Here is a 22,959-nt window from a genome sequence, read left to right on the forward strand (position 1 = left end):
ACATAAACTTAGTTGATAAAGCAGTAGCAAGGTTTGAAAGGATTGATTCAAATTTTGAAAGAAGCTCTAGTCTAAGTTATGTGCTATCAAATTGGATCACAAGTTACAGTGCAATCATTCTGGAAAGAAAGTTAACTAATGCACAAAATTTCACTGTTGTCTTATTTTAAGAAATTACCACAGCCACCCTAACTATCAACAACCACTGCTCTCATCAGTCAGTAGCCATCAACATCAAGGCAAAACCTCCACCAGCAAAAAGATTATGATTTGCTGAAAGCTCAGATGATGCATTTGTTTTATAGCAATACAGTATTTTAAATTAAGGTATATACATTTGTTTAGACATATGCTATTGAAGGCTTAAGAGACTACAATTTAGTATAAACATAACTTTCACATGCACTGAAATACCAAAAAATTTCCTGTGACTCACTTTATTGCAATATTTGTTTTATTGTGATGGTCTGGAACCAAACCTGCAGTATCTCCGAAGTATCCCTGTCTGCATATTTTTCAACGGTCTACATGTATATAACAGAGGTTACTGCATGTAATATCTGGCACTGTTTGAATGGGTTAGAATGTAGCCTTGTAATATTTCTATTTACCATCTAAATAAAACTTTTGGTTGCTTAAAATTATTCCCAAGCTTACTCCTTCAAACAGTATGATTCATGTTAACTGAATTATTGCTTTACTCACATTACTTTGCTGTATGTTGATCATGTTTACATTAAAAATATTTTTTTAGGGATTTTACATTTTACTATAGGATGGATCCCAAATAGAAGAAATGGCTGGAAACCAGAAGAGGATAATAGGGAACTTTTCAAAGAAGAATGACCTTGATTGTATAACATGACCCTAATCTCTTGCTAATAGCCAAACTTCTACTCTGCCACATAGTAAGTACGTGGATAAATATACTGGTAAATTGACAGAATGGTGCTTGTAGGAATATCATTTTACTGAGCTAGCTTTGTGCTCTACTTTTTAAATAAATTTACTCAGAGTATAAGCTCTCCATTATGAGTTTAAATGACCATTATTTTTAAATTATCTTAATTGTCATTAGCACACTTTTTGTTTCTTTGTTTAAAATTGCTAATATAGTTGTTTCCAGGAAAATTACCTAACTGAAATCAATGAGGTGATGGTTTGTTTTCTAAATAGCTACAATCATGAATCGAATTTCTCAATAGGGGCATACAAAAAACCTGTCTTAACAGAAAAGCCAATCTTACAAAAGCATTAAAAAATAAATAAAAACAACTCTTTTTAAGTATATTATTTTCATAGTGCTTTTAGCAAATTAAAGGGCTTATTTGATGTTTCAGACTTCATGTAGCTGTATATCTGACAGCCTTATCTTAGAAATATCCCATAGTATAGAGAACTGATAGTGATGCTGATATAACACAATGCTGCAGGTGTTCTCCTGACTCAAGCTTAGATCACAGTATTTTTCTCCAAGATATGAAAGTGGGGCTTATCAGCATGATGCATTTCTGTTGATTATTTGAACTGAGACTACATAGACTCAAGAATTTATATGTGGCTATTAATGGTCATGTGCCCATGTCTAGGAAGAGAAAATTCAATTTTATGAAGGTGATAAAGAGAGTGCTATATGCCAGAAAGAACAAGTTCCAGACTCTATGCTAAGGAAAGAAAGAAATTGAGATACAAGCTTTCTAGGGCTTTTGCTGATGGTTTCTAATGGAGTCTCAGCACATTTCCTTTTCTTAGGTACCCAATAAAGTACGTTGATAGTTTGTAATAAAGTGTCAATTTTTTGTTTTTTGTTTTCTGTTTTTTTTTTCTGCTGAAAGAAGTTCTTGTTTCTTGCAAATAAACAAAAGCATTAAGACATCTAATCAAAAAAAAGTGTTATCCAGTAGCCTGTGGAATTGTTACACAGAATGGTGTTTTGACAGTTTATCCATTTTAATTGGATTGAGGTACATTGGTGCTGCGCAGTTTCTCTGTTTTTGCATTTGTTTTTGTTTATTTGCCTTTTAATTGGAGGATAGATTAGCTTCATGTAATTTACCTAATAAAAAGCATCACCAGGCTTCTGTTCCCAGAGAAAATCAGGGCTTGAAGGAATTTACAAGCATTAATTTTACTTTGTTGTGGGGGGAGGTCATGTGTGAGGCCCTGTTTCATGGAGGCTAAAAGAACAAGCTATTGCCTGGAGGCTAAAAGAACAAGCTCTCGATCCAGGCACCCAGGGTGTGAATTCTGGCCTATTCTCTCTAGGGTTGTGAAGATGAGCAAATTAAGTAACTGCTCCTTAAGTGTTTGTTTGTTGTTGAAGTCAGTTTACAACGTTGTGTCAATTTCTGATGTACAGCATAATAGTCATGAAATATACATACACATATTCATTTTCATATTCTTTTTCATTATAGATTATAGGAGATATTGAGTATAGTTCCCTGTGCTATAGAGCAGAAACTTGTTATTTACCTATTTTATATATAGTAGTTAGTATCTGAAAATCTTGAACTCCCAGTGTATTCCTTCCCACCCCTTTCCTCCAGCCCCCGGTAACCCATAAGTTTGTTTTCTATGTCTGTGAGTCTAGTTCAGTTTTGTAAATAAGTTCCTGTTTTTTTTTTTTTTTTCTGATTCAACATATAAGTGATTTCATATGGTACTTTTCTTTCTCTTTGTGGCTTACTTCACTTAGAAGGACTACATAAAAGAGAACCTTAGTTATATGGTTTTCATGTGGGTTAATTGTGAAGTGAATAGAAGAGTGCCTGGGAAATGCCAACTGTTTAACAAACATTTTATAACTGCCTAGACCAGTAAACAGGATTGAACAGAGTAGCCGTTGTGAAAAGACTGTGAGCAGCCAGGTACAGAAAAAAGGAGGGTTTCGTTCTTTTAGGAAAGGGAAGGATTCAAAGGTAATAACATTTGAAAAGAGACATGAAATAATGTCAAAGACAATCAGTGTTCTTCTCAGATTTTATAAAGTAGTTATCTACCAAAAAGATTATATGGGGATCTTGAATTAATTTTGGGGAAAAACTCATCATGTATTTTATTTTCTATTTGTACACAGCATGACTCTTTGTTTCTAGTATACTTTTGCTTGGAATGAGTCACAGAGTTCAGGTAGTAAACATCTGAGTGAAAAAGAGGTACTAGGGGATAAATGGACTCTGGGCACAGTAGATAATATTAAAGGTCTTGTTCTTTCCCACCTCACATCCAATCTACTGCAGTCCATGTCAGCTCTACCTTCACAATATACCTGAGATCTGACTTCTCCCCACTTCTACCTCCATCTTCTTCACCTGGCTTATTTCAGGAATCTACAGACCGTTCTCTTTAATGCTACTTTTGTGCATTTTTCATTTATTTTCCCCAGAGTAGCAGAAGTAATTCTATAAAACCTAAAAATTTCCACATCACCCCTCTGCCCCAGCCTCTCCAGTAGTTTCCCCTCTCACCCAGAACAAAAGGCTCTGAAATGGACTGAAAGGCCTCCTTCGTCCTTCAACTGTTTCTTTTCATCTCATTTTCTGCTGTAACCCTCTTTGCTCACCCCACAGCAGCTACACTGGTCTCTTTGTTTTCCTCCAAGCACACAGAGCAAACACGTTTCAGACATTTACAGTTCCCTGATGTAGACATTGTCTTCCAAAATATTGATATTTCTAGATCCTATTTTTTTTGGTCTTCTTATTAAGAAAAATTTCCTGTCTACTCTGTCTAAAATATCAGCTTTCTCTAATTATCTTTGTATCTTCCCTGGTTTCTTTCTTTACAATATTACTCTTTACACCAAATAGCATTTATTTGTACATTGTCAGTTGCTGCTCACTTAGGTTTTAAGTATCCTGAGAGTGATGGCTTTCTCTGTTTTGTTTGTTTGTTTGTTTTTAAAGAAGAATGTCTGGTTCCCTTGACTCAGAACAACATCTGGGGAGCAAAATTCCAGATAAGAACTTGCAGATAGTTTAAGACTACATTTTCATGGAACTGCCAATTAAAATTTTCTGTCAAAACTTCTTTCAGTACCTGTGTCCTATCTAGCAGCCAAATGGTTTCTTCTACACATTTCAATGTGAAAAATTATTTTGTTATTTCAATTTATCTTCCTAAGTGCGTGGAAAACTATGGAGTTTAACACGCTTAAATAGAAACAGAAATATGGTGATTAAACATATATGGCCATTTTCTTTTTATTAAGAGCTTCCTTGGGCTGCATTTTATCATAAATATCATGTAGTACCAGCTTAAAGCTGTTTAGAACTAATATGAGAATCTTAAGCTAGGTAAGCCAGAGTGTATTCAAGTGTATGTATGTATGATATGAGTGTAAATGTGTGTCTATTTGTTTTATTTATATATAATATATAATTACATATAGAATATATTAAAATATTTTAGTATATATACTTAATGTAAATGAAGCTCATATTTAAGGGTTTGTATATATAAAGGGCAATTTATCAAATGGAAAATTTTTAATATGCCAAATTATATTTTAGTGAATACATTTAGCTATGTGAATAAAATCTCTAATTTTGCATTTCCTTCACTGGTTGTGAATTAGTCTAGGAAGATGTTATGGATAGCAATGAAAAATTAAAAGTAGCTTCAATATTTACTCCTACCACTCCCCAGATGATAAAGTTCTGCTAAAATACTCTTTCAGCTGAAAAAAGTGTGATTTCTAACATATTCCTTTAAAAAATAAATGTGCAATTTATATATCCATTTACACACTTATTGTAAATGAAGTTTTGAGGGATACAAAAATCCTTATACAATTGTCATTATCATTTCCATAAATATCTACACAGAACTTGGTTTGATTTATTATAAGGGAAGTTTGCTTCTTTTTATGAACTGTGGCATCTAATTTTTAGATTTGAAGCAGTATGTTCTGATTTATGTTGGCATTAATAACATTGACTCTGTGAAAATCACCATTCCCTCCCGGTTGGGCACTACCCTTGGGAGGATAGGTCACGGCTATCTAACAGCAGCATCCACAGCTGTTCGTGCTGACGCAGATTTGAGTGCTATTTCCTTGACAGAGGTCAGAGAGTAGCAGTAGAAGATAATTTTATGAGGCATCTGCTATATTTGTGGTTATATTCATTCTTCAAGATTGACCTACAAACTTTAGCTTCTGCAAGAAAATAACATTAAATCAAGACTCAGGGGCTTATAAATGGAAAGCTATAACAAATGAACTTTCATATGAATGGAATGTTATCTCCAATTGAAAAATCAATATAGTTAAAGCCAATAAAATGTTGGTTTCAAAAGAGGCTTAAATAGAGGTCAAAATAAATATATTTAACTGGAAAAACACTAAACTATAATATAAAAATCCAGCTAGAGTATGTTTTATCTAAGTATTCAACAGTCAATGCTGAGGCTAAACTAAAGAGTTTAGCTAGATTCTCTTCCTTGAAATATTCATTTTTTAACTACAGCAAATAAAACATGATTAGAATAAACAATTTTATTTCTCTAGTTTTTAAATGTGGTTATCAATGTATGGCTTAAGTAAAAATCTATTCTAAAAATAATTTGCTATAAATTAAAATCTGAAAGGACTAGCTCTCTATTGGGCTTTTTATTTCCCCTCCTGAAGCTTCTTCTTGGGTGTACATTCTAATGTACATAATCAAGAAAAAAGAAAGCTAGAAAATTATTAGCTTTGAAGCCAGAACTGTGTTCAAATGTCTTTTTTTACCTATGTGATATTGAATAAATTACTTAAATCTTTTGAGTCTGTTTCTTCATCTATATAATGACAAATAAAATACCACAGGATAATTCTGTGAAGATTAAAAAAATTACCTAGAAAACTATTAAGTAATTATTAGCTATTATTTAAATATATACTGTGTACCTTCTTTATAAGTTTAACTCTAAAAAAAAAAATTCTGTCTAACTTAGTCCTAAAGAGGAAGTTAAGAGACTAAAATAACTTTTTTTATCTATGAGCAAATGGCATATTTTGCTGCCATTTCATTTTTTCTTATTAATTACTTTTTTTCTGAGAAAAAAATAGTTTTTATTTGCCTAATATATGGTAGGCACAAACTCTCAGATGTAGATATGAAGACATATAAGAGCAGGTAGGATTTTGCCTGCTTATGAGGTACACCAAACACAAAAATGGTACATGTCAAATAAAAGTGACCTGAAACTATCCTAAATTTGGGAAACCGTGGGTTCCTTCCATTTTTTCAGTAAGGAAATAGAAGAGTAAGAGAAATGTACCTACATCATATCTTTTGTGTGAGAAACTTGAATTTTATACCAAATCTAATGAGAAAACCTTGAGTGTTTAAAATATACTAGTGATGTGTATTTGACTACACATTAACCAAATAGCCCAATAGCTGTTTTGTAAAACACATAAAAATATAACCAATATAATGTGAGAAAAGTGCATTTGAAAACAGACATAAGTGAACCCTCACCTTCCTTCAAGAAAATGGTTGAACATTTGAACACTTTAGACTGAGAGATTAAACACAGGAAACACACTCAAATATTTTTCATTGGACTTTACAACTATTTTTGCTGATGGAAATTGTATCTTTTCTTAATCCAAAAGGGTATTATTTCCCTGAAGGTTATAAAATATATTTAAAAAATAAATCTAAGTAAGAAAGTGGCCAAGATAGCAGAGTAGGAACTGAGCAGATGAGCTCCCTCATGTATATCAAAATTACAACTATTTACAGAGCAACCATTACTGAGAACAAACTGAAGACTAGCAGAACTTACCTTCTACACAAGAAATCTAAAGCAGAAACCAAAATGAGTTGGGTAGGAAGGGGGGATATGAGGTATAAATCAAGATCCTCATTCCCACATGGGTGACTCAGAAATGGGAAGATAATTACAATAGTAGAGTTTCTCCACAAAGAGGAAAAGGTTTTATCCCCACATTGGACTTGACAGCCTGGGAGTCCTTCACTTGAAAGAAAACCCCCAGAATGGTGGCTTTGAAGGGCAGCAGTTCTTGCCTACTTTCAGGAGAGTCAGAGAGTGACAGGAAATAGATACTCCACTTGTAAAGGGTGCTAAATCTCACATGCTTCTAGACCCAGGGCAGAAGCAATCATTTGAAAGGAGCCTGAATCAGACTCACTTTCTGATCTTAGGGAGACTCCCAGAGAGACAAGAGGCAACTGGGACTCACCATGGGAACATAGAGGCTGGCAACAGCCATTGCTGGGAGTTCATTCTACCACAAGGACACTGGTGCTGGGAAGCACCATTTTGGAATCCTTCCTCTAACTTATTAGTGCCATGACCCAGCTCTACCCACTACCCAATCAACACCAGTCATGAGATGCCCCAGGCTAAGCTGCTGGTTAGGTGGGGACAAAATTACACTCACCAGTAAGCTTTATGAACTCCTGAGCCCCCAGCCATGTTGAAACTTGACATCACCCACCAGAGGGCCAAGGACAAGGCCCCACTCACCAGTGGACCAGCAGCCTGAGACCCCAGAACCCAGCTTCTCCCATAATAAGGTTGGCACTAGCCCTATGACACCCTGGGAAATGATCCCACCCACTGGCATACAATAGCCTGACAACCACATCTACCAGCATATTCAAAGTAGTCATCTTCCCCCAATAAGGGGGCCCATACAGCCCACAAGAGGGCACCCCTAGAGCATGTATCTCTGATGACCAAAGAGGAGTGTACTGTTGGGTGCCAGGGATACATCTCCTACATAATATCTCTTTTCCAAAATTGAGAAATGTAACTAAACTACCAAATACATAAAAATAAAAACAGAATTAGGCAAAATGAAATGACAGAGAAATATTTTTGAAACATAAAAACAAGACAAAACCTCAGAAAAAGAACTAAGTAAAGCGGAGATAGTCAATTTACCTGTTAAAGAGTTCGAGTAATGATTATAAAGATGCTCAAAGAATTTGGCAGAAGAATAGATGAACACAGTGAGAAATTGAACAAAGAGAAAATATGAAGAAGAACCAAACAGAGCTGAAGATACAGTAACTGAAAAAGAAAAAAACACTAGAAGGAATCAATAGTAGATTAGATGACATGGAGAGACAAATCAATAAACTGGAAGACAGACTAATGGTAATAGTATTAGTAGCAGTAAGGAAAAAGCAACAAATTATGTACAAGGGAACCCCAATAAGCCTATCAGCTGAATTTTTAGCAGAAACTTTTTAGCAGAAACTCAGCAGAGAAGAGTGGAGGACCTATTTAAAGCAATAAAAAACAAACAAACAATAAAATCCCACACAACCAAGAATACTCTATCTGGTAAGACTAGCATTCAGATTTTAAGGCAGGATCAGGTGTTCTACAGACAAGCAAAAAGCTAAAAGAGTTCATTGCTACAAAAACAGCTTTACAAGAATTTTAAAGGGACTTTTCTAATCAGAAAAGGCCATAATTAGAAATATGAAAACTCTGAAAGGACAAACCTCATTTTTAAAGGCAAATATACAGTAAAGATTGTAGAAAAGAACAAACAAAACTCAAAATTAGTAGAAGGGAAGAAATCATAAAGATCAGAGCATACATAAATGAAATAGAGACAAAAAATAGAAAAGATCAATGAAACTAAGAGCTACTTCTTTGAAGAGATGAACAAAACTGATAATATGAATAGACCAATTGCCAGTAAGGAAATTGGAACAGTAATAATAAAGACTCCCAACAAACAAAATCCAGGACCAGATGTCTTCACAGGTGAATTCTACCAAATATTTAGAGAAGAGTTAACATCTCTCCTTCTCAAACTATTCCAAAATTTTGCAGAGGAAGGAAGAGTTCGAACTCATGTTATGAGGCCAGTGCTGTCCTGATAACAAAACCAGACAAAAATTCAGGCCAGTGTTACTGATAAACATAAATGCAAAAATTCTCAACAAAATATTAGCAAACCAAATTCAGCAATACATTAAAGTGATAGTATGCCATGATCAAGTGTGATTTATTCCAAGGAAGCAAGGATGTGTCAATATCTGCAAATCAATCAATGAGATACACCACATTAGCAAATTGAAAAATAAAAGTCATATGATCATATCAACAGATGCAGTAAAAGCTTTTCACAAAATTCAACATGCTTTCATGATAAAAACTCTCAACAATGTGGATATAGAGCAAACATACCTCAGCCACAGTAAACAGACAAGAAGAAAAAATGACAGGAATCTTAATTGGAAAGGAGGAAGTTTGCAGACTGTATGATATATACATAGAAAATCTTAAAGAAACACCTAAAAACTACTAGAACTCATCCATAAATTCAGTAAATTTGCAGGATACAAAAGTAATATACAGAAATCTCTTATGTGTTGATACATGTAACAGATAATTGGAAAGAAAAATTAAGAAAATGTCTCCATTTACAATCCTATCAAAAAGAATAAAATACTTAGGCATAAAACAAACTAAAGAGTTAAAAAAAACTTTCAGTAAGAAAACTGTAAAATACTGATTAAAAAAATAGAAGATGACACAAATAGATGGAAAGTTATATCATGCTCAAAAATTGGAAGAATTAATATTGTTAAAATGATATTACTACTCAAGGCAATCAACAGATTCAAGGCCATCCCCATCAAAATACCAGTGGTGATTTTTACAGAACGAGAATAAATAATTCTAAAATTTGTATGGAAACACAAAAGTGCCTGAGTAGATAAAACAATCTTGAGAAAGAAGAACAAAGCTGGAAGTATTACACTCCCTGGTATTAAACTATACTACAAAACTACAGTAATTCAAACAATATTACTGGAACAAAAACAGACACATAAATCAACAGAACAGTATAGAGACCATAGAAATGAGCACTTATATGGGCAATTATTCTACAACAGTGGGGGCAAGAATATACAGAAGGGAAAAGGCACTCTTTATAATAAATGTTGTTGGGAAAACTGGACAGCTACATGGAAAATAAGCAAACTGGACTGCTCTCACACCATACACAAACACAAACTCAAAATCTGTAAAAAACTAAAATCTAAGACCTCAAACCATAAAACTTCTAGAAAACATAAGCATTAGTCTTAGCAATATTTTTTGGATATACCTCCTCAAGCAGGGAAACAAAAGCAAAAATAAATGGGACTACATCAAACTAAAATGGTTTTGCATAGTGAAAGAAACTATAAACAAAATAAAAGGGCTACTTATTAGATTGGAGAAGATATTTGCAAATGACTTATCCAATAAGAGGTTAATATCCAAAATATACAAAGAACTCATGCAACTCAACATCAAAAACAAACAAACAAATGATTGTATTAAAAATGGCAGAGGAACTGAATAGACATTTTTCAAAAGAAGGCATACAGATGGCCAACAGGCACATAATGTCTCCACTATGAAAAATAGTGTGGATATTCTTCATAAAATTAAATTTTGTTCCTGGTATTCATTTAAGGAAAACAAAACAAAATAATTTGAAAAGTTATACAGGGCCCTATATTCATTGCAGCCTTATTTGCAATCACCAAGTTATGGAAGCAACCTAAGTGCCTATTAATATTTGAATGGATAAAGAAGATGTGGTATATTTATGTTTATATTTCTATTTATACGTACAAAATGGAATATTACTCAGCCTTAAACAAAAATGAAATCTTGCCATTTTTGACAACATTAATAAACTCAGAGGTGTTATTTTAAGTGAAATAAGTCAGACAAAGAAAAACAAATGCTGTATGATTTCACTTTTATATGTGGAATTTAAGAAACAAAACAAATGAACAAACATACCAAAACAGGAGAGATACAGATACAGAGAACAAGCAGATGGTCGTAAGAGAGGAGTGTGCTAGGGAGGAAAGAAATATGTAAAGGAAATTAAGAACTATGAATTTCCAGTTACAAAATAAATGAGTCACAGGAATAAAATATACAGTGTGAGGAATATAGTCTGGGATTATATATTTGTGTGGTAACTGATGGCAACTAAATTTATCACAGTGAACATTCTGAAATGTTTAGAACTATCAATCACTGTATCATATGTTACAAGAACTAATACAGTGTTTTGGTCAATTATACTTCAAAAACAAACAAACAACTCATAGAAAAAGGCATTAGATTTGTGGTTTCCAGAGGTGAGATTAGAGAGAAGGCAAACTGAGATGAAGAGAGTCAAAAGGCACAAACTTTCAGTTATAAGATAAATAACTACTAGGTTTATAATACACAAAATGATAAATATAATTAATACTACTGGATGTTATATATGAGCATTGTTAATAGAGAAAACCCTAAGAGTTATTATCATGAGTTTAAAAAAAAGTCTTTAATTTTATATCTATATGAGATGATTGTTCACTAAACTTATTGTGGTAACCATACCATGATTTATATAAGTCAAATCATTATGCTGTACATCTTAAACTTATACAGTGATAAGTAAACTATAGTAAATAAATAATAAATAAAACTAGAAAAAATTCCCAAATGACACAAACAAATAATAATATTTTTAATTAAAAAGAAAATTACCAAATTAATCAGATTGAAAGCCTTTGTACTCAGTAAATTTGCAGTCCAGTAAATTATCATATGAATCAATAACATTCTTTCTAATCCAGTGTCCTTAAATAAAAAGTAAGAAATCACTCCTATTCTTATTACTAACTTTAGGAGTATAATGCTTTGTTTTTTGTTTGTTCTGCTGAATACTTGACAATAAATAAGCCTCCAAAAAGCTGAAAAAAAAAACTGCTTAGTTATTTCCTCACATACTTCCTGCTTATGTGCAGAGAGAGAGAGAAGTTTTATTACAAACTTTTCCTCTCTTGGGAGTCTTTTAAGGAAAATAATAGGGCTCCATAAACCTAAAAATAATATTATGAAGACCTCTTACTCAGGAGAGATAGAATTTTAAAGAATTTTTGATAAAAGGTTAACATTTTAGCCCATGAAAATTAGTTGAAATTTAGAGTACCCAAGTACTCCTTATTGATTCAACCAAGAAGCCAAAAGGAAGAAAAACTAGTAATAAGCAACATTAGTTTATCTATTATTACCTAATTTTGAATTATAAATCATTGCCCTAAAAGACTCATCTTGATTGAAGCAGTGCCTGTTTTCCTGGTACTGGTTCTTTAGTTGACATTATTAAAAATAAATGCACAACTTTAAGAAATTTCTTCTATGATATGTTTGTAAACATAATTTAATTTCAAATTACTTCTATTTGTACATATAATACTGAGATTTGTAAGAAAAAGAAAGTATGTTAAAAATAACGACCAACTAATAGAATATTACTCAGCCATAAAAAGAATGAAATATTGCCACTTTCAGCAATGTGGATGGATCCAAAGATTATTATACTAAGTAAGACAAACATTATATGATATCACTTATATGTGGAATCTAAAAAATAATACAAGTGAACTTACTTACAAAACAGAAACAGACCCACAGACATCAAAAACATACTTATGGTTACCAAAGGAGAAGATGCTGAGGGCTAAATTAGGAGTATGGGATTAATAAACAAACACTACTGTATATAAAATAGATAGACAACAAGGGTTTACTGTATAACACAGAGATCTATATTCAATATCTTGTAATTACCTATAATGGAAAATAATGTGAAAAGAAATATATATGCATACATATATAACCGAATCACTTTGCTGTGAACCTGACTCTAACACAATATTGTAAGTCACTTGTAATTCAATAAAAAAGTAAACAAAAACTAAATAACCAACTACAACTACAGAAATTTGAAGAATAAGAAAGTAATGAGAGTAATAGAAACACTTTGTTTACACAAACACAAAGAAAATGAAGCCTATCACTTGTCTTCTTTAGTGGAAATAAAAAGGAGTGGCATTTTTCCTTTCTTTCCCCTTCTAGCTAATAGAAAAGTATGTGCTTGGTCTCTGAGAACTAAGCCATGGGAGGATGTAACAAATTATGACCAATTACTAAATATTATTGCTTAGAGGACAAGTATTTTGACAGATATTTGGAAGAAATAGGAAGTTGGTAAATTAGTGATAGGTTGAATGGTGCTACAAGTGAAAAATGTGAAGTTAATGTCTATGATCTATCAACAATTGGAAGCATGGATAAATTGCAAGAATCTGGGATATTTGTCAAGTAATATATTTTAAATGCAAAGTAAGTAAAAATATATGGAGGTCCTCCTATTTTCTTTTTTCTTTTTTTTTTTTTAAGAAGACATTGTTTGGATATGCTCTGAATAATAAAATGCTCAGTAGATAAATGCATGGATAGTCATTTAAAACTTTGAATGTATCCAGAAGAAACCCTACTTCAGGATGACACCTGCACCCCAATGTTCATAGGAGCACTATTTACAATAGCCAATACATGGGAACAGCCTAAATGTCCATCAGTGGATGAATGAATAAAGAAGATGTGGTACATTTATACAATGGAATACTACTCAGCCATAAAAACCAACAACATAATGCCATTTGCAGCAACATGGATGCTCCTGGAGAATGTCATTCTAAGTGAAGTAAGCCAGAAAGAGAAAGAAAAATGTCGTATGAGATCACTCATATGTGGAATCTAAAAAAAAAAAACAACCCGAAAAACACAAACAAAGCATAAATACAAAACAGAAATAGAATCTTAGACATAGAATACAAACTTGTGGTTGCCAAGGGGGTGGAGGGTGGGAAGGGATAGACTGGGATTTCAAAATTGTGGAATAGATAAACAAGAGTATACTGTATAGCACAGGGAAATATATGAAAGATCTTATGGTAGCTCATGGTGGAAAAAAAATGTGACAATGAATATATATATGTTCCGTATAACTGAAAAATTGTGTTCTACACTGGAATTTGATACAACATTGTAAAGTAATTATAAATCAATAAAAAATATTTTTAAAAAACCTCGAATATTTTACTTAATCAGAGTTTGAATTTGAAATTTATTGTATGATTTTATTTGCACCCAAATATTATGTAAAGGAAATGATATTTTTCATTTACCCTGAGAGATGAAGTCTGATCGATATTGGATTATGTTTTTCCAATTATTTATTAAGAAAAAATTTTCTATTTAACCACAGCAAACTTGTTATAGCAAAGTATGAGTGATAGTGTGGGAAGACTGATAGATATAATTTAAGGCTGACAATGTTCAGTGTTTTATTCTTTGATCTCCTTTTATTCTGCCCTATATTTTCTTTAAGAAATGATATTAAAACTTTAATTTGCTCTATATTGGTTTTTGTTCTTCTGTTAATTTTTCCTTTAATCCATTGAAATTCTCACTACCTAATTATCTACTGAAAGATTTATGTATATGTTTTCTTTAAAAATCAACAGATTTTCAGACATCATTCTTGTGAGATGGTTACTTAATGATATCATCAATAAATATTAATTTAGATACTAGTCACTTTTCAGTGAAACACAGACATAGATATGAACTAGATAGAAAAAAAAGCCATATTTGTGAAGATTTCACTCTAGTTAGGGAAGACAATATTAAGCACATAATAGTCAAAACATGTACATTTCACATAATAAATACAATAGAATACAATTTAAAAAATGAAACAGTAAAGGAGCCTTAGTGAGTGCCTGGGTAAGGGGATTCAATTTTATATATGCTTATCAGAGACTGAAAAGTGTGATTTTTCTACAAAAACCTGCAGAAGTGAGGGGTATCTTATGAAAGAAGTGTAGTTAAAGAGAATAGAAATTGCTAGTCCCTGAGGTGGGAACATTCTTTGTTAAATAGAGAAACACTGTAGTCCAGTGTCAACATAGTCGATTAACTAGAAACACATAGACGGATATGACATTAGAGAGTAATTAAGGATAAAATATCCTGTAAATATATTAAAATATTGGGGAGTTTGAGGCAGAGGAGTAATATGGTCTGTTTAAAATGATAATGTGGAGACATACACTGCATATAGGTAGCCTGGACAGATGAAGGGAATGTGGTTAGAGGGGAATGGATATGGTTCAAAAAAAACATCTGGTGGCTCGGATGAAAGTGGTGGCTGTGGAGGTGGTGAGTATTGATCAGATAATGGTTATATCCTTTTAAAGGAATCAAAAGGATTTGATGATGAATTGAATTTGAGATGTGGAGGGTCAAGTATTCAACATGAACAATAGTTACCATTTGTTGAGTTGCAAAAGTTTTTGACATATTAAATTTGAGATACCAAATGTGGAGATGTCAAATAGGGGTTAGATCCAGGTTGGTTTAGTTAATATCAGCTCCTGGACTCAAAGAAATCAACAAAAAAGTAGGTTTACATAGAGAAGAAAAAAGTTATCAGGCTTATATGTTCCTTAGGAATAACAGCACATGAATATTGGGAATGAGAAGGAGGAAGCTAACATGAAGACTGATAAGGAACTTCCAGTGAGGCAGTAGGGAAACTGGGGGCGGGGGGGGGGGTGGTCCTGTGATCTGAATGGTGAATGTATTTCAAAGAAGAGAAACAAATTAACTTTTTCAAATGCTGCTGATAGTTCAAAAAAAAATGAGAACTGAGAATTGACCATGTATTTATTAATGTGAATGCCATTGGCAATCTCAACTAAACTAGCTTTAGCTGACTGGTTGGTGGAGTGACTTCAGGAAACAATGAGAATTCCTAATAGAATGAGGAGTTAGATACTTGGATTGAAACCTCTGATGTCAACAACAAAAACAATTCTGAATAACATATTTAAAATTTTTTGTACAAACATTGATGAGCTGTGAAAAACGCAAGAATTTCTGGCTATGAAGGAGGGCAGTTCAGAACCCAGAAAATTAAGAAGAGTAGTGTAGCAAGATTCAAGTTCATCCTGAATGCTTTAGTATAACTGAATAAAACTCAGCCAAAGTTGAAGACCAGAAATAGACTTCCCCCATAAAACTAGGACTTCCAAAAAATACACTATCATTATAAGGTTAAATGAGAACTAATCTCCTAAATCCCTGAGAATTGTCAGAAAATTCAATCATGTTTGACTACAACCTGAGCTAGAGGGGGAATCATTGCTGGGAATTTGGGACCTCATTTCAGACTTCTTATGAGTTTGCAATGTCCATTTGTAATACCTGAGTAGTCAAAGAATGTTTAAAATTAGATTACAATTTATAGAGATCCTAAATTCAGCACTGCCAAATGCCTGGCAGAAGCAAATGACATAAACCTCTGTAAGCACTTACTCTCATCCACAACCAGAATAATAATTCTACAGATAAAATAGCTGCAAAAATGACTAGTGGAGAGCAAAAATAATAAATGAATTTAAGAGGATACAAATTTCTTAAGCTTGTGGTAAAGGAAGACTCAATAAGTTAGATGAATGTAGGTTATATATATTGTCTAGGAATGTATCTTAAGGAATTTGTTAGTGATTTATAAATAAGCAAATGCATTTTTGAATGATATCAGAACATAGAAGGCAGTGGTCAAGAAGACCACACTAAAAGACCAAATGCCAAAATCCATGATGTATTTCAGGGAGTCTTGGGAATCATCTCTATCTTGAAATCAGTGTTTGATATTTCCAGTGATAAACATCTATTTCTGATGATATGACACCAAATACCTAGAAATAATGTATTGAATATACCAAAGGGACATATAAGTGCATAATTGAGATAGTAGGAAAATAAGAAATATATTACTAAGGACAAAAAAGAAGTTAACAAAGGGAATTAGATATACCAGCTTGAAGAGGACAGAAGAAACCTTTGGTCTCTTGTAAGTCAGAGAGTAAAACTCATACAGAAAGTGGTCACACATAAAGGACTGCACACTTGGAAAAGGGGGAGATGAGAAAATAATAATTCCTACCAGAGAAATGAAATTAAACAGAAGCTAATGATTCTTCATGAGGACTGTTGTTAAACACAAAACAGATTTTCAGTCTTCTCAGGAATTTATTCTCACATAGTTTTCAAGTTCCAGTTTAAACGTTTACATAGTTTGAGAAACTGAAATGAAAATTTTACACAAAACTTGGACCAAAGCCACAAGTGTTCCTAAAGGTCATGGAAGAAGCAAATGCAAAATTTCTGGGAGAATATATTCCTAAAACAGACTGTAAAGGGCTTCATTTGGAAATACTTAAAGAACTTATCATCTAAAATTACTAAAACACAGACACTTGGACCATAAATGGATGTGAATATACAAGTTTTAAAAAGCAGCAAAATTAGTCAATAAAGAATCCCTATAAAGTATCATTGGAAAAAGCTATTAGATAACTCTAATACAATTCATAAATACAAGAAAGGATTTTAAACATGAAAAAGAACAATATACTATTAAAAAGAAAGATGAGAAAGAATCACAAAATTCCTTTATATGAAATTTATAATTATTAACATTAAAATTTAATGTAATAAGTGAGCATCATATCAGACAATTTAAAAAACTGTGCTTGCAGTGAATTATTTATGAAACTGGCCAGTGAGTATAAATGTGTTCAAGTTTTTATAATCTTTTTTCATCTAAAATATTATTCTGTATTTTTTTCATTAAGGCTCATCTCTTTGGAACTTAATTTTCTTGTATAAATCTTCTCAAATAATTAATCTCAAGTGTTTTTATTATATATTGAGTGATTCTTTAGTGATAGGAAAACCATATGATAAAAATTACATTATGTCATATTTATATTCTTTCACAAGCAAACAAATCAAGTGGCTTGTGATTTTTACTTGCATCATTCTGCCAAATATTTATTTTTTTAATTTATAAACCATCTATAATTGATTTAAATTATTCCAGTGATATTCACACAATGTGCCTATTGGTCTATTCCTCTTAAATATTCTATTCTGAACTTCTATTCTCTTAAATATCTAATTCATTAAAATATTCTCTTGTCTTTTTTTAACAAAAAATTCTTTCTAGTTTTCTCACTTCCATTCTTGTTCCACACACTTCCTCCCATTTAGCTATATTTCCTTGGGGTATCAATGATGCTATTGTTCAAATTATATTACTTAAATTCTTGCTATAAACTGAAATCTAAAAAGCCAGAAAGGAAGGAAAAAAACTTCATTATTGCCCTTCCAGATTAGCCATTCTTGCAAATTCCCAATTTTCAATAAAGATATATTTGCTAAAATGTGTATTTAAAATTCTTATTCAGAGACTGTAATGTTGCTTCCCTCATCTCTCAAATCTGCTTCATCTCCCTTTTAAGCCAATGGACTAAAAGTAGTTTAAATAATGTAGAAATATATTGACTTACATTGCAATAAGTTTTATGAAAGTGTGATGTTGGAGGTAGATTAGATTTCACTAACTCAATGACGTCATCAAGGGTCCCAGGTTTTTCTATATTTTGACCTGCTCATTAAATCACAGTTGGCTTTGCCATGAATTTTATCATGGCCAGATGTTGGTTGCCAACAGCAATCAAGATCATGCTTACTTTTCAATAGTCAGCATGTGAAATGCAGCACATGTGAACATGTGTGTACATATATAGCAACAGTTAGCCAAATCACACCTTGAATAATTCTGAAAAATTTCTCACTCTTTTATACATCTAGTCCATCAAAACCAGGGTCTTACTTATCTTTCTTATATTATTTATCTGTAGTAGTCAGGGTTTTCCAGAGAAATAGGAGCAATAGGAGTTATATAGATACATGTAAGAGGGCATTAATTATAGAAACTGTCTCACACAATACTGGAGACTGAGATGTCTCAATATCTGTTGTCTACAAGCTGGAGATCCAAGAAAGCTAATGACATAGTTTAGTTCAATAGTCTTGAAGGCCTCAGAATTAGGAGAGTTGATGTCTGAGATCAGGAGAAGATGGATGTCTCAGCTCAAACAATGAACAAATTTACCCTTCCTCAGCCCTTTTATTCTATTCAAGTCCTCAGTGAATTGGATGATGCCCATCTAATTAGTGAGGGCAATCTTCTTTACTCAGTCTACCAATTTAAATGCTATATGCTACTGATTCTCTTCTAAAAACACCTTCACAGATGCACCAAGAAATAATGTTTTAGTGGTTATTTGGACATCTCTCAGCCTAGTCACATTGACACATAAAATTAACCATCACAGTACATGCCCAAATTACTTTAATTGGATTCTGGTTTAACTTCAAATTTAAAAAGGAAATTTTAGGTTCTTCCATACTTTAATGTTTATATTCACATTCATAAAATTGATTTCATAAAATATTACATTCTTTATGTTACCTCTCATACATAATTTCTGATTTCCTCTTAAATTAAATCCAAATACCTCAATTAGGATATCAACTCTTCATAGGTTGAGTTCCTCAGGAAGCAAACTCATTGATAGAAAAGAGTTAAGATAATTTATTAAAGTCTGCTCTTGGGATCAACCTTAGAAGGAAAGAGAAAGAAAATTATAATGTAATATAATTTCAGGGCAAGCCAGAGTATTGTGCTTAGATAGTTCTGAAGTGGATATGGCTCGTCAGAGTTTGTCCAATTGGCACAAGGTGGCTGGATTGTCATACCCTCAAGCAGACCAGTCTTCCCTGGGAATAGTATTTAATTTCAGGAAATTCTACAAGGTTGCTGAAAGCAATGGGCTGTCTACAGCTCTCCATGCAGGTGGAGTATATATTTTCTTCATTCCTGAAGAAGGAAATAGTAGCACACATTCTCCTTTTCAACTCTTTTTGGGCACACAGATCCATCTTTGTCCTTCCCCAAAGACATCTGCTTCTTATTATTAGCTCACTAATGTAAAGAGCAGTCCATATATTCAGGTTGATCTATAGTCTTTATTTATGTTCTAAGGTAACATTTACTTCATTCTATAAACTTATTAAGGTATAAAACATTTTTATCTTCCATTTCTTCATTTCTAATAAATTTGCTGTAATAGTACTTGTATGCTTGTTATCAGATGAACCAATATTTTTGTGTAATGTATTCACAGAAGATAGTCTTATTTACCAAGTGGCCAATAATATTACTGAAAATGAAATCTATCTTTGTTTCCACAATTCTTAAAATAGTATTTAGGAATATTTATAATTTGTATGAGTTTGTGTGTGCATGTGTGTGTAGATGAAGAGAAAATAGAAATATAAATGCAACAATTCTATGCATGTTTAGTTAAATTAAACTGCCACATAATTAAAGCTACTAGCTTAGTTCCTTTGCAAAGACTTCAGACACAACAATTTAATATAAATGCCTAAAAAAATAACAAATAATCAGTGAAGTACAATTGTTTTCTGATTTCTGATTCTCATTCCCTTATCTACGACCTCATATTGTCAAACTTTCCTCCTCTGGGAGATTATGATAATAAAGGGGATCAGTCCCCAACAACCCAATAGAAACAAATTGGGTTGTCTTCTCCAAGACTAAGTGCAGTAATTTGAATAACCTTTAAGTATTGTATACAAGATTCAAGTACTAATCATTACTAAATATATATATATATATTTATTTCCATGATATCTGGATCTATTTATCTGTAGATAGACTACTTCCTTTTTAAAATCTGTCTTTTCAAGGGCTTATTACACCTGTATTGACAAAATTTATCTGCTTCATTATTCTTTTTTGGACAAGTTATAAAATTGAATTTAGTAACCTTGGAGACATACATTTTCTATCACTCTATAATTAAAGTAGTTTTACATTATTAACTATTTCTTTTAAAACAATAAAAATCATCACACCGTAGTGAAAATTATAAGAATGAAATAAAGCAACAAATTTTAATAGGTTTATTATTTTATGTTATAATCAAATATATATGTAATATGTGTCATATGCAAAATAAATTTATTAACATATTACATGTATATTTAGAAAGAATAATTTTTATCTTTCATCAGTTACATATTTTAACATTTTATTTAATAGCAATATATAATACTCATTTTTTAGTTTAAAGCACATTAACAAATATCATATAAATGCATTTATCTGATACAAAATATGAATTAGGTGCTCACATCAAAATTTCACTAATTATACTGTCTTTGTATTAATCAACTTCATCAACTTATTAGTAATTTTTGAAATGTTAAAATAAGCATGGTGTAGTTACAGTAATCAATCTTACCATATTTAAGAAATCATTTAAGAAAACAAAATCAAGAAAGAAAGAGCAAAGAGATTGAAGGATGGTTTTTATGAATTACTTTTTCAGCTTCATTTTAGATGACATGCTGTTCATAGATTTCTATCATATTGAATATTTATTACATGAAAATTAATAGTGTACTGCAAAAGTAAATGTAGTGATTAGAAACTGGGTGGGCCAAATTGAATGAGAGATGTATGTGATACTCACATAAAATACAAATAAATGTGTAATAAAATATAAATGATGTTTTACTATATTAGATTTTTAAGCAGTTTTTTTAATTGGAGCAAAGTTGGTTACAATGTGTCAATTTATGGTGTACAGCACCATGTTCCAGTAATGCATATACACACATAAATTGATTTTTCATATTCTTATTCATTAAAGGTTATTACAAGATATTGAACATAGTTCCCAGTGCTATAAAGAAGAAATTTTTTATATCTATTTTTATATATAGTAGCTAACAATTGTAAATCTCAAACTCCCAAATTTAACCCTTCCCACCCCCTTTCCCTGATAACCATAAGATTGTTTACTATGTCTACCAGTCTGTTTCTGTTTTGTAGATGAGTTCATAGTGTATTGTTTTTTTTAGGTTCCACATATGAGTGATATCATATGGTATTTTTCTTTCTCTTTCTCACTTACTTCACCTAGAATGAAAATCTCCAGGTCCAACCATATTGCTGCAAATGGCATTATTTCATTCTTTCATATGTCTGAGTAGTATTCCACTGTATAAATATACCAGTGCTTCTTTATCCAGTCATCTGTAAATGGACATTTAGGTTGCTTCCCTGTCTTGGCTAGTGTATATACTGCTGCTGTGAACATTGGGGTGCATGTGTCTTTTTGAATTAAGGTTCCCTCTGGATATATGCCCAGGAGTGGGATTGCTGGATCATAAAGTAAGTCTGTTTTTAGTCTTTTGAGGAATCTCCATACTATTTTCCATAATGGCTGCACCAAACTCCATTCCCACCAGCAGTGTATGACAGTTCCCTTTCCTCCACACCTCCTCCAGCATTCATCATTCACATTTTGAATGATGGCCATTCTGATTGGTATGAGGTGATACCTCATTGTAGTTTTGACTTGCATTTCTCTGATAGTGATATTGAGGATTTTTTCATGTGCCTAATGGCCATTTGTATGTCTTCATTGGAGAATTGCTTGTTTAGGTCTTCTGCCCATTTTTGGATTGGGTTGTTGTTTTCTTGTTACTAAGTTGTATGAGCTGTTTATAATTCTGGAAATTAAGTCTTTGTCAGTCATGTCATTTGCAAATATTTTCTCCCATTCTGTAGGTTGTCATTTTATTTTGCTTATGGCTTCTTTTGCTGTGCAAAGGCTTATACATTTAATTAGGTCCTCTTTGTTTCTTTTTGTTTTTATTTATTTATTTTTTTGCCCTGGCATACTGCCCTAGGAAAACATTGCTAAGATTTATGTCAGAGAATTCTTTGCCCATGTTTTCTTCTAGGGGATTTATTGTTTCTTGCATTATATTTAAGTCTTTGAACCATTTTGAGTTTATTTTTTATGTATGGAGTGAAAGAGTATTCTAACTTCATTGATTTACATGCTGCTATCCAGTTTTCCCAACACAACTTGCTGAAGAAACTGTCTTTTTGCCATTATATATTCTTGTCTGTTTTATCAAAGATTAATTGACCATAGGTCTGTGGATTTATTTCTGGGCAGTCTATTCTGTTCCATTGATCCATATGCCTGTTTTTATGCCAATACCATGATGTTTTGATTACTGTAGATCTGTAGTATTGTCTGAAGCCTGGAAGGGTTATTCCACCAACTTTGTTCTTTTTCTTCAATATTGCTTTGCAATTCTGGA

This window comes from Camelus ferus, chromosome 14 (genome assembly GCF_009834535.1).
Source record: "Camelus ferus isolate YT-003-E chromosome 14, BCGSAC_Cfer_1.0, whole genome shotgun sequence".
NCBI lineage: Eukaryota > Metazoa > Chordata > Mammalia > Artiodactyla > Camelidae > Camelus > Camelus ferus.